At 44.7% G+C, this 12,555-nt stretch overlaps 1 long non-coding RNA gene across 1 annotated transcript in view; it reads right to left on the bottom strand.

The window, feature by feature from the left end:
* Positions 1-370: 370 nt before the first annotated feature.
* LOC140910740 (uncharacterized) overlaps positions 371-12,555 on the bottom strand; it is a 184,496-nt gene continuing 172,311 nt past the window's right edge. Inside the window, exon 3 of the long non-coding RNA XR_012158710.1 lies at positions 371-483. This is a non-coding gene — a long non-coding RNA (uncharacterized lncRNA). The remainder of the gene's footprint in view (positions 484-12,555) is intronic.

Genomic DNA, 12,555 nt, shown 5'->3' with positions numbered 1-12,555 from the left:
CTTGGCCCAATGCTATTTAACTTTGTTATCAATGCCCTGGAAGTGAACATAAAATCACTACAGATAATGATTACGGATGGCCCAAAGATTGGGGGAGTGGTGAATAATGAAGAGGACAGGTCATTGGTACAGAGCAGGCTGGATCACGTGGTAAGTTGGGTGCAAGCAAACAATATGTGTGTTTTAATATGGTTAAATGTAAATGTATGCATCTAGGAACAAAGATTATAGGCCATCCTTACATGATGGGGGACTTCCTGGGAAGCACTGAGTATGAAAAAGATTTGGGGGCTATGCTGGGTAACCATATGAACATGAGCTCCCAGTGTGATACGTGGCCAAAAGGGCTATAGTGTGATCCTTGGATGCATCAACAGGGAACATCAAGTAGGAGTAGAAAGATTATTTTACCTCTGTATTTGGCACTGGTGCAATGGCTGCTGGAATACTGTGTTGAGTTCTGCGGTCCACAGTTCAAGAAGGCTGTTGATAAATTAGAGATGGTTCAGAGAAGAGCCAAAAGAATGATTAAGGGATTAGAAAACCTTCCTTATAGTGATAGACTGAATGTATTTATCTTAATAAAGAGAAGGTTAAGGAGTGACCTGATCACAGTCTAAGAACCAATGTAGGGAAAAAAACAGTCGCTTACCTACTCTGTAACTGTTGTTTTTTGAGTTGTGATGCAGACATGTATTCCATGTAGGTGTGTGAGTACCCAGCACAGCAAAGCCAGATAACTTTGCCTAGTTGTGCCCATAGGGTTGGTGCTCACACCCTGGGGCCCTAGCTCCTTCCCTGGCTATCCTGCCCCGACCCCCTCAGTTCCTTCATACCAAATGTCAAGAGTACAGACTCTGATGCAGAGGGGATGGGTTGCAGAATACATGTCTGCATCACATCTCGAAGAAAAACCATTGCAGTACAAGTAAGTAACTGTATTTCTTCTTCGAGTAGATTCAGCCATGTATTCCATGTAGGTGACTCACGAGCAGTATTTGCAAGAGGTGGGGCTTGGAGTCTATTTAAACAAGAACTGCAGGATTACCTTCCCAAAGTCTGTATCTGATCTAGATGCAGTAGTAATGGCATAATGGTTTGTAAACATGAACAGAGGACCATGTGGCAGCCCTGCAAGTGTCCAGTATAGGAATGTCACTTAGAAACATCATCGATGTTGCGTGGGTCCTCCTGGAATGAGCTTATAGTGATGCTGCCTTTGGTGGGACACAACTGAGAGTATCAATTCAGGACAAATTGCTTGGAGCAGGGCAGTCACAGCCCCAGGCTGGGGGTCCTTTATTATTAAGGCACACCTAACCAGCCAAACAGAGAGAACCTTGGTTTTACCCCACTGGCTACCCAGAAGTCATATAAACAATTCCCTCAGACACCTCAGTTCCCTTGTATCACCACCAGCACCTCTCCTTATGGGGATGAATGGTTATGAAAACCAATACCCCAGTAAAAGAAAAAAGGTTCTCCCGATCCCAAAGGACCAAGCCCCAGACCCAGGTCACTATACAAGTCAGATCTTGCCCACAAATCACACTGTTGCCAATTCTTTAGAATCTAAAAGCTAAAGGTTTAGTCATAAAAAGAAAGAAATATAGATGAGAGCTAAAATTGGTCAAAGTAATCAATTACATATAGCAATGGCAAAGTTCTTAGTTCAGGCTTGTAGCAGTGATGGAATAAACCTCAGGTTCAAATCAAGTACATCCACAGCTTGGATGGAGTCAGTCAGTCCTTTGTTCAGAGCTTCAGTGTAGCAAAGTTCCTCCAGAGGTAAGAAGCAGGATTGAAGACAAAATGGAGGGGTTTCCAGGGCCAAACTATCTGGGGTGTCACCCCCAAGCGTAGCACAAGTTTGAAATACAGACAGTATAGAGCCAATACTTATAACTTTAAATACAGAAATGATACATGCATACAGACAGCATAATCATAACCAGCAAATCATAACCTTTTCATAGACACCTTCCTTGACCTTCTTTGTACAAGATTTGATGCCACTACAGGACCTTGGTTGCAACAATGATCTATACAGTCACAGTTCATGTCAATAACATCACAGAGCTCACACCCTTTGAGATGGCACAGCCTGAGCTACTTCATATACTGTCATGATACAGGAAATTATCCACCTGGAGATAGTCTGTGAAGAGATGGCTTGCCTCTTCATTCAGTCTGCATATGAAACAAACAGATGAGGTGAAGAATGGAAAGGTTTAGTCCTATCCAGGTAAAAAGCTAAACATTGCCTGACATCCAATGTATGAAGATGCTGCTCATCTGGGGCTAAATGTGGCTTAGGGAAGAACACTAGTAGTGTATAACTTGGTTTCTCAGTTTCATTTGAACCACTTTAGATACAAACTTAGGGTGCATCTGCAGGGTTACTTTGTCTTGGAAAATTTTGTGTAAGAAGGATCTGCCATGAAAGTCTGCAACTCTCACTCTCCTTGCAGATGTTATCGGCACAAGGAAAGCAGTTTTCTGACACCAGAAGGGAGAAAGAAGAAGTTGTTAAAGACTTGAACAGAGGTCCCATGAGAGCCACTAAGACAGTATTAGAGTCCCCACAAAAAACCCAGTTCTTTAAGTGAGTGGAGACAAGTGACTCCTTTCAAGAACCTCATGGTCACGGAGTTTGAAAACACCAACTTCCCACATATGGGTAGATGAAAGGCTGAAATTGCCACCAGATGCTCTGTCAATGAAATAAGTGCAAGACCAGAAGACTGAAGGTGTAATAGATACTTAAAGATGTCCTGGATACAAGCCATCTTTGGTTGAACTCCCTAGGATAACACACTCATCAATAACTGCTTCCACTTGGCCACATAGGGTGCTCTGGTGGATAGCTTTCTAATACGAAGCAAAATTTGCCAGATCATTCTGTACATCATTCCTCTTCCTCATCTAACCATGCAGCACCCATGCCATGAGATGCACATAGTTGAGCATTGGATGCAAAAAGGTGACCGTGTTGCTGAGTGAGGAGGTCAGGGTGAAAAGGAAAGTGAGGCTGAACAGGTAATATGAGGTGGTCAAAGAAGCAAGGGGCGCCTTAACGGGCTGCCAGTTCCTGGTGTAGGCAACATGGTCATGGCTACTGTCAAGAAGGGCAAGCCTGAGCTCAGGAAGAAGGTGCACCTGGCCGTGGTAATTCGGCAACGGAAATCGTACCGGAGAAAAGATGGGGTGTTCCTCTATTTTGAAGACAGTGCAGGAGTGATAGTAAATAACAAAGGGGAAATGAAAGGCTCAGCAATCACAGGCCCTGTGGCTAAGGAATGCACAGATCTGTGGCCCAGGATAGCTTCCAATGCTGGCAACATTGCATAAACCTGCTCCATCCTTGTTGTAAACATTGTCTCTGTCACTCTGGAGCAATGAGAATGAGCTTGGTACCATACAGTTTCTGCTTGAGTATGACCTGGAGGAAAATGATACAGGAGTGCTGATTCCCAGCTCAAGTGAAAAGCATTGGTCAGAGGGCCCAGACTCAGACCCCCTCAAGAGCAAACCTGATGGCATTTTTTGTTGACTCTCATGGCAAACAGGTTGACTGTTGGGATGCCCCAAACCGTAAATATGGACTGCAGAAGACCACTCATGATAAAGGGAGAAATTTCTGCTGAGGTGATGTGCCAGGTGATTCTGGATGCATCCAGTAAATGATCAGCCATGAGAGTAACATTTTCCCTGACATAAAACTGCCAGAACCTGACTGCCTCCTGACAATGCATGCTGAAGTGTGCTCCCCCATCTGTTCACAGAGTACATCACAGTGGTATTGTCGGTAAGGATGTACGCAATCAGGTCCCTGATGTGACCTTGGAGAGAAAGATATAACATGATCCAATGGCTGGAAGTTGAAACTAGACAAATTCAGACTGGGATAAGGCACACATTTGTAACAGTGACCGTTAATAATCATTGTGACAACTTACCAAGAGCTGTGGTGAATTCTCCATCCCTGGCAATTTTTAAATCAAGATTGGATTTTTTTAAAAGATATACTCTAGTTCAAAAGAAATTATTTTGGGGGAAGTTTTACAGCTTGTGTTATACAGGAGGTTATGCTCACAATGATCCCTTCTGGCCTTGAAATCTTTGAATCCACTGACATTTTCACACAAGGCAGGGAATCTCTTTTCATTTGAAAATGACTTTCATGATAGATTGATGAAAACAAGACTAAGAAACAAAAACTAAGCCTCTAAAAGAGCATGTGGGGCGGTGGGTGTTTCTTTCATGCAATAAGCTTCAGCAGCTCTGAGAAAAAAATGGCAGCTGTCTCTTAGCACAGGCGGAGTGCTCAGAAAAGTAAAGATGGGATATAGCAGAAAACAAAGGTGTAACAATTTCAAGTTACATATTCCACACAGACTTTAGAGGAGTGGTTCTCAACCTGCGGCCGGCGGGCCTCTTGAGGCCCAATTTGACAATTAGCTGCAGCCTATTTGACAGCCTCAGGGCCATACAGGTGATATATATTGTGTGGATGCGACCCACGTAACACATAGAGAGCTACATATGCAGTCCACAATGGTAAATAGGTTGAGAACCACTGCTTTAGAGAGAGCCATAGGGAGAGGAGGGGAAGCTATGTACAAAGACGGCTAAAAGCACATAAGAATACCACTACCACTTACGTTTCCTAAGCCAGAGTAGCAGTTACTCAGCTTTCCTCTTCACAAGAAAGAGGATGGAATCTCTAAAAGGAGGTAAGTGCCTAAATACTATTCAATTTCATTGGGAGTGGGGCACCTAAGTCCCTTTGGGCCCTTTGAAATCCCATCATTAATGTGCAACAAGCTGAAAAAGGAACATAGCTCCATGAAGTCCACTAGGGACAGTCTAATGTCAAGGAATTATGTGTAAGGTACTCAAATATTGTGATGATTGGCAGCAATATCAACCCTTAGATATGGATAGCAAATTTTTAAAATGTATTTCTCTCCTGTCTCCTCAAATAAGCAATGTTAAATATAAATTCCGCTATAATTGGGATTGAACTGTTTTGAGGGGCACAGCTAGCTTTTTGAACATCCTTTGGAACAAATGAGGCTCTGCACTCAGGGAAAAAAGTCTAAGGAAAAGTGAATCCACCAACCCAGCAGTAATAAGGTCATAAAACAGGGTTTGGGAGGAAGTTATAAAAGGTGTTGTGTGGGGTGGGTGAAGAAGCCTGTGTAAGCATACAGTAGGCCCTCTCACCTTAGCTGGCCTGTTGCTAGACTGGGCCAGAGTTACAAAGTTCAGCTCCAAACTCCTCTAAAATTAGGGTGAGAGTCTGGAGCCAGGGGTTCTGGTTCAGCCTATTGTCAGTTGCCAAATTTGGGTCTACTCCTGAAATTTCCCATAGTTAAGGTGTGTTTATACCCAGGGTTTTGGTTCAGGACCATCTCTGCCTTCCACTTGAGGTAAAGTGATCTCCCAAAACACCAAAAGCCCTGCCATGTCTCAGGGATTAACTAGCTGTTGAATTAGAATCCTCCACTACAGGTGCAATGTGTCAAAACCTGCATTTGTGCACACAGACAAAGATAAAGTTGTGATCATGGGCAGATCTGTTTTCCAAGCCATATCCCCCATCCCCCCAAAATTTTCTTTAGAACTTTATGACTTTTAAATAACAATCATGAGTAGAAAACACCTCTTATTGTCACTATTGAAAATAGCTTAATATTGTTACATGCATTTTACAGGAATAAATCGTTTGGTCACAACCCAGCATGAAACTGCAAAACTTGTACAGTTGATCTAATGTACCAAAAGCAGTTTAATTCTGTCCTTTATAGAAATGTACATTATAATTTTTTGCAATAACACAAACAATGATAGGCAATAAAAACCAATTTCTTCTAAAAATCTCCTAAAACAATTTGTGGATAGTACAGTATATATTAGGCATGGATAGATTTCTGTGACATTATATACCAGTATGATACAAGGATATAAATGTAAGAGCAATAATCCTGGCAAAGCAAGCATAACTGACATTGGAATACAAATAAAACCCTAAACCAGAACCCTGATATACTTTTTCTGCAATTAATAGTAAAAGAAAACATGTCTTGTATTATACATCTCTTTTCAGGTAATCTGAAAGCCACTGGCTGCAAGACTGATCCAAAGTTAATTGAAGGCCACTGCTCATTAGCGCCAAGTAACTGAAGATTTATTAAATCAAAAGTCTGAGTAAAGCTGATAAAATTCCCCTTAATATCTGATTTTTTCCCACTTTTTTTTTCTGACAATGGTAAAAAGGTAGGGATTGGGAAACCACAGTGGGTCGTCTACGATAATGGTAATATCTCACACAGAACTGTTCAATATCAAACTTACGGTTGGATCCTAAACTACCTATTCACCTTCCTTTGTCTTTAAGGAGAGGGGGGGTTTGTTTTTTTTGTTTTTTCTTGGCAGATGTATGCTCTAACAATAATTAGTATTTACATATATGTAGATTTTCAAAGCACTTTACAGACATTAAGGGTGGGATTTCAAAAGTGCTCAGCATTGGCCTAACTCTGCTCCCATTGAAATCAACGATAAAACTTCAGTTTTTGAAAATTTCACTGTAACTAAGGGCCTGATCCAACTCCCACTGAAGTTGGTGGAAAGACACCCAACAATTTGACAGCCGTGGGTACTGAGGCAGAGAAATGAAGTGGCGTGCCTAAAGCCATAGTAGCCTACAATTTCAGAGCTGGGCTTAGAATTCAGGAGTTGTTAGCTCCCAATCCTTAGACCACAATTCCTTTCTCTTATGTGTTATCAGTTCAGACAGAAAAATGAATTAAGGCAAATTATTTGGTTAACAACCTTAGTTCATAATTCAGGAAAACATAGAAGCATGTGGTGAAGTCCTTCCCTATTCAGAAAGGGCCAGATTTTAAAGGTGTTTAAGTGCCCAGAGCTACAGATGGGTATCTAGTGGGATTTTCAAAAGGGCCCAGGTACCTAACTTTCATTGAAACTGATGCCTACATGCTTTTGAAAAATCCCACTTGGGGCCAATCTGCATCTTTGGGTGCCTAAAGACTTCTAAAATATCTGGCATGTAAGCATTTATGCATGTGCTTAACTTCTAGCTTGTGTAAGTCCCACTGAAATGCTTTCCTGAACTGAGATATTTTCTTGAATTAGCGCCAACAGATGGTGTGAACTACTAGACAGATATATTTCCACATGTGGGCCTTGTTGATCATCAAAAGAAGGTGCTAATGGAATTAATACTGTTGTACATCCCAAAGTACGTGCTTAGCTCTAAACAAGGATTGCCAAGGATTGTTTTTGTACCCAGCTGATATCTGTTTTAAAAGAAGGCTCTATTTATGAAACAGCATCAGAAATTTTTAGGTAAGTTAGGAGGTCTTATAAGGTTTGCACTGATATTAACAAAAGGGCGACAGAATAGAACAAGTACATTTGCAACCAGATAGGTTGCATAAAGTTGGGGGTGATGTCAGTTGTTTACACCTTGGTAGCGGTGGTGTAGGTGTTGTGTAGCCAAAAGTCTTTAAAGGCTTTCAGTAAATAAAGAAAATATATTGTTAGAAGTGAATGTCTGCCTTAGTGAACAAGGTCCCATATGTTGGTGACCTGTAGTAACATGGCAAAAATTTGGAAAGATGTATGAGTCTCATGATTTATTAAAATTAATACATTTGTGGCATTTGACACACATCAAATCCATACTTGATATACTATATAACCAGTATAAGTAGGCTTTATATCTGATGTCAGTAAAACTTCCTAGCTGTGAATTTTATAGTAGTGTCTCAAACACATGGTACTTATCAATGTAATGGAACAGGATAATCATTGAAATAAGAGCAAGTAAAAGTCAAACAAATGAGCTGTTGAATTTTTGGATCATATTAAACCATGACTCAGGAAAGCATCTAAGCTAATCCCTATTCAGTAAACACGGAATTTAAGCACATAATTAGAAATAAGCATGTGGGTAAGTTCCCTTCTCAAGAAGGAATATTTTCCTGCGTCAGAAACGTAATTGGTAATTATTCAGGGTAACATTTTCAACAGCGCCTATGTGATTTAGTAGCCTATGTTCCGTTGAAAGTCAATAGTACTTAGGGTATGTCTACACTACGGAATAAGGTCGAATTTATAGAAGTCGGTTTTTTAGAAATCGGTTTTATATATTCGAGTGTGTGTGTCCCCACAGAAAATGCTCTAAGTGCATTAAGTGCATTAACTCGGCGGAGCGCTTCCACAGTACCGAGGCTAGAGTCGACTTCCGGAGCGTTGCACTGTGGGTAGCTATCCCACAGTTCCCGCAGTCTCCGCTGCCCATTGGAATTCTGGGTTGAGATCCCAATGCCTGATGGGGCTAAACATTATCGCGGGTGGTTCTGGGTACATATCATCAGGCCCCCATTCCCTCCCTCCCTCCGTGAAAGCAAGGGCAGACAATCATTTCGCGCCTTTTTTCCTGAGTTACCTGTGCAGACGCCATACCACTGCAAGCATGGAGCCCGCTCAGGTAACTGTCACCCTATGTCTCCTGGGTGCTGGCAGACGCGGTACGGCATTGCTACACAGTAGCAGCAACCCCTTGCCTTGTGGCAGCAGACGGTACAGTACGACTGGTAGCCGTCATCATCATGTCTGAGGTGCTCCTGGTCGCCTCTGTGAGGTCGATCAGGAGCGCCTGGGCAGACATGGGCGCAGGGACTAAATTTGGAGTGACTTGACCAGGTCATTCTCTTTAGTCCTGCAGTCAGTCCTATTGAACCGTCTTATGGTGAGCGGGCAGGCGATATGGACTGCTAGCAGTCGTACTGTACCATCTTCTGCCGAGCAGCCATGAGATGTGGATGGCATGCAGTCCTTCTGCACCGTCTGCTGCCAGCCAAAGATGTAAAAGATAGATGGAGTGGGTCAAAACAAGAAATAGACCAGATTTGTTTTGTACTCATTTGCTTCCCCTCCTCCCCTGTCTAGGGGACTCATTCTTCTAGATCACACTGCAGTCACTTACAGAGAAGGTGCAGCGAGGTAAATCTAGCCATGTATCAATCAGAGGCCAGGCTAACCTTCTTGTTCCAATAAGGACAATAACTTAGGTGCACCATTTCTTATTGGAACCCTCCGTGCAGTCCTGCCTGAAATACTCCTTGATGTACAGGCACACCCTTTGTTGATTTTAGCTCCCTGAAGCCAACCCTGTAAGCCGTGTCGTCAGTCGCCCCTCCCTCTGTCAGAGCAACGGCAGACAATCCTTTCTGCGCCTTTTTTCTGTGCGGACGCCATACCAAGGCAAGCATGGAGGCCGCTGAGCTCATTTTGGCAATTAGGAGCACATTAACCACCACACGCATTATCCAGCAGTATATGCAGCACCAGAACCTGGCAACGCGATACCGGGAGAGGAGGCGACGTCAGTGCGGTCCCGTGAGTGATCAGGACATGGACACAGATTTCTCTGAAAGCATGGGCCCTGCCAATGCATGCATCATGGTGCTAATGGGGCAGGTTCATGCTGTGGAATGCGGATTCTGGGCTCGGGAAACAAGCACAGACTGGTGGGACCGCATAGTGTTGCAGGTCTGGGACGATTCCCAGTGGCTGCGAAACTTTCGCATGCGTAAGGGCACTTTCATGGAATTTTGTGACTTGCTTTCCCCTGCCCTGAGGCGCATGAATACCAAGATGAGAGCAGCCCTCACAGTTGAGAAGCGAGTGGCGATAGCCCTGTGGAAGCTTGCAACGCCAGACAGCCACCGGTCAGTTGGGAATCAATTTGGAGTGGGCAAATCTACTGTGGGGGCTGCTGTGATGCAAGTAGCCCACGCAATCAAAGATCTGCTGATATCAAGGGTAGTGACCCTGGGAAATGTGCAGGTCATAGTGGATGGCTTTGCTGCAATGGGATTCCCTAACTGTGGTGGGGCTATAGACGGAACCCATATCCCTATCTTGGCACCGGAGCACCAAGCCGCCGAGTACATAAACCGCAAGGGGTACTTTTCGATAGTGCTGCAAGATCTGGTGGATCACAAGGGATGTTTCACCAATGTCAACGTGGGATGGCCGGGAAAGGTGCATGATGCTCGCATCTTCAGGAACTCTGGTCTGTTTCAAAAGCTGCAGGAAGGGACTTTATTCCCAGACCAGAAAATAACTGTTGGGAATGTTGAAATGCCTATATGTATCCTTGGGGACCCAGCCTACCCCTTAATGCCATGGCTCATGAAGCCGTACACAGGCAGCCTGGACAGTAGTCAGGAGCTGTTCAACTACAGGCTGAGCAAGTGCAGAATGGTGGTAGAATGTGCATTTGGACGTTTAAAGGCGCGCTGGCGCAGTTTACTGACTCGCTTAGACCTCAGCGAAACCAATATTCCCACTGTTATTACTGCTTGCTGTGTGCTCCACAATATCTGTGAGAGTAAGGGGGAGACGTTTATGGCGGGGTGGGAGGTTGAGGCAAACCGCCTGGCTGCTGGTTACGCGCAGCCAGACACTAGGGTGGTTAGAAGAGCACAGGAGGGCACGGTACGCATCAGAGAAGCTTTGAAAACCAGTTTCATGACTGGCCAGGCTACGGTGTGAAAGTTCTGTTTGTTTCTCCTTGATGAAACCCCCCGCCCCTTGGTTCACTCTACTTCCCTGTAAGCTAACCACCCACCCCTCCTCCCTTCAATCACCGCTTGCAGAGGCAATAAAGTCATTGTTGCTTCACATTCATGCATTCTTTATTCATTCATCACACAAATAGGGGGATGACTACCAAGGTAGCCCAGGAGGGGTGGTGGAGGAGGGAAGGAAAATGCTACACAGCACTTTAAGCACAGCACTTTAAAAGTTTACAACTTTAAAATTTATTGAATGACAGCCTTCTTTTTTTTGGGCAATCCTCTGTGGTGGAGTGGCTGGTTGGCCGGAGGCCCCCCCACCGCATTCTTGGGCGTCTGGCTGTGGAGGCTATGGAACTTGGGGAGGAGGGCGGTTGGTTACACAGGGGCTTTAGTGGCAGTCTGTGCTCCAGCTGCCTTTGCTGCAGCTCAACCATACACTGGAGCATACTGGTTTGGTCCTGCAGCAGCCTCAGCATTGAATCCTGCCTCCTCTCATCACGCTGCCGCCACATTTGAGCTTCAGCCCTGTCTTCAGCCCGCCACTTACTCTCTTCAGCCCGCCACCTCTCCTCCCGGTCATTTTGTGCTTTCCTGCACTCTGACATTATTTGCCTCCACACATTCGTCTGTGCTCTGTCAGTGTGGGAGGACAGCATGAGCTCGGAGAACATTTCATTGCGAGTGCGTTTTTTTTTCTTTCTAAGCTTCACTAGCCTCTGGGAAGGAGAAGATCCTGTGATCATTGAAACACATCCAGCTGGTGGAGAAAAAAAAAGGGACAGCGGTATTTAAAAAGACACATTTTATAAAACAGTGGCTACACTCTTTCAGGGTAAACCTTGCTGTTAACATTACATACATAGCACATGTGCTTTCGTTACAAGGTCGCATTTTGCCTCCTCCCACCGCGTGACTACCCCCTCAACCTTCCCCCCTCCCTGTGGCTAACAGCGGGGAACATTTCTGTTTAGCCACAGGCAAACAGCCCAGCAGGAATGGGCTCCTCTGAGTGTCCCCTGAAGAAAAGCACTCTATTTCAACCAGGTGACCATGAATTATATCTCACTCTCCTGAGGATAACACAGAGAGATAAAGAACGGATGTTGTTTGAACGCCAGCAAACATACACTGCAATGCTTTGTTCTACAATGATTCCCGAGTACGTGTTACTGGCCTGGAGTGGTAAAGTGTCCTACCATGAAGGACGCAATAAGGCTGCCCTCCCCAGAAACCTTTTGCAAAGGCTTTAGGACTACATCTAGGAGAACCGCAAATGCCAGGGCAAAGTAATCCTTTCACATGCTTGCTTTTAAACCATGTATAGTATTTTAAAAGGTACACTCACCAGAGGTCCCTTCTCTGCCTGCTGGGTCCAGGAGGCAGCCTTGGGTGGGTTCGGGGGGTACTGGCTCCAGGTCTAGGGTGAGAAACAGTTCCTGGCTGTCGGGAAAACCGGTTTCTCCGCTTGCTTGCTGTGAGCTATCTACAACCTCCTCCTCTTCATCATCATCTTCTTCGTCCCCAAAACCTGCTTCCGTATTGCCTCCATCTCCATTGAAGGAGTCAAACAACACGGCTGGGGTAGTGGTGGCTGAACCCCCTAAAATGGCATGCAGCTCATCATAGAAGCGGCATGTTTGGGGCTCTGACCCACAGCGGCTGTTCGCCTCTCTGGTTTTCTGGTAGGCTTGCCTCAGCTCCTTCAGTTTCACGCGGCACTGCTTCGGGTCCCTGTTATGGCCTCTGTCCTTCATGCCCTGGGAGATTTTCACAAAGGTTTTGGCATTTCGAAAACTGGAACGGAGTTCTGATAGCACAGATTCCTCTCCCCAAACAGCGATCAGATCCCGTACCTCCTGTTCGGTCCATGCTGGGGCTCTTTTGCGATTCTGGGACTCCATCATGGTCACCTGTGCTGATGAGCTCTGCATGG

Source organism: Lepidochelys kempii, chromosome 4 (genome assembly GCF_965140265.1).
Source record: "Lepidochelys kempii isolate rLepKem1 chromosome 4, rLepKem1.hap2, whole genome shotgun sequence".
Classification (NCBI taxonomy): domain Eukaryota; kingdom Metazoa; phylum Chordata; order Testudines; family Cheloniidae; genus Lepidochelys; species Lepidochelys kempii.
This window is presented reverse-complemented; position numbering and strand designations above follow the sequence as displayed.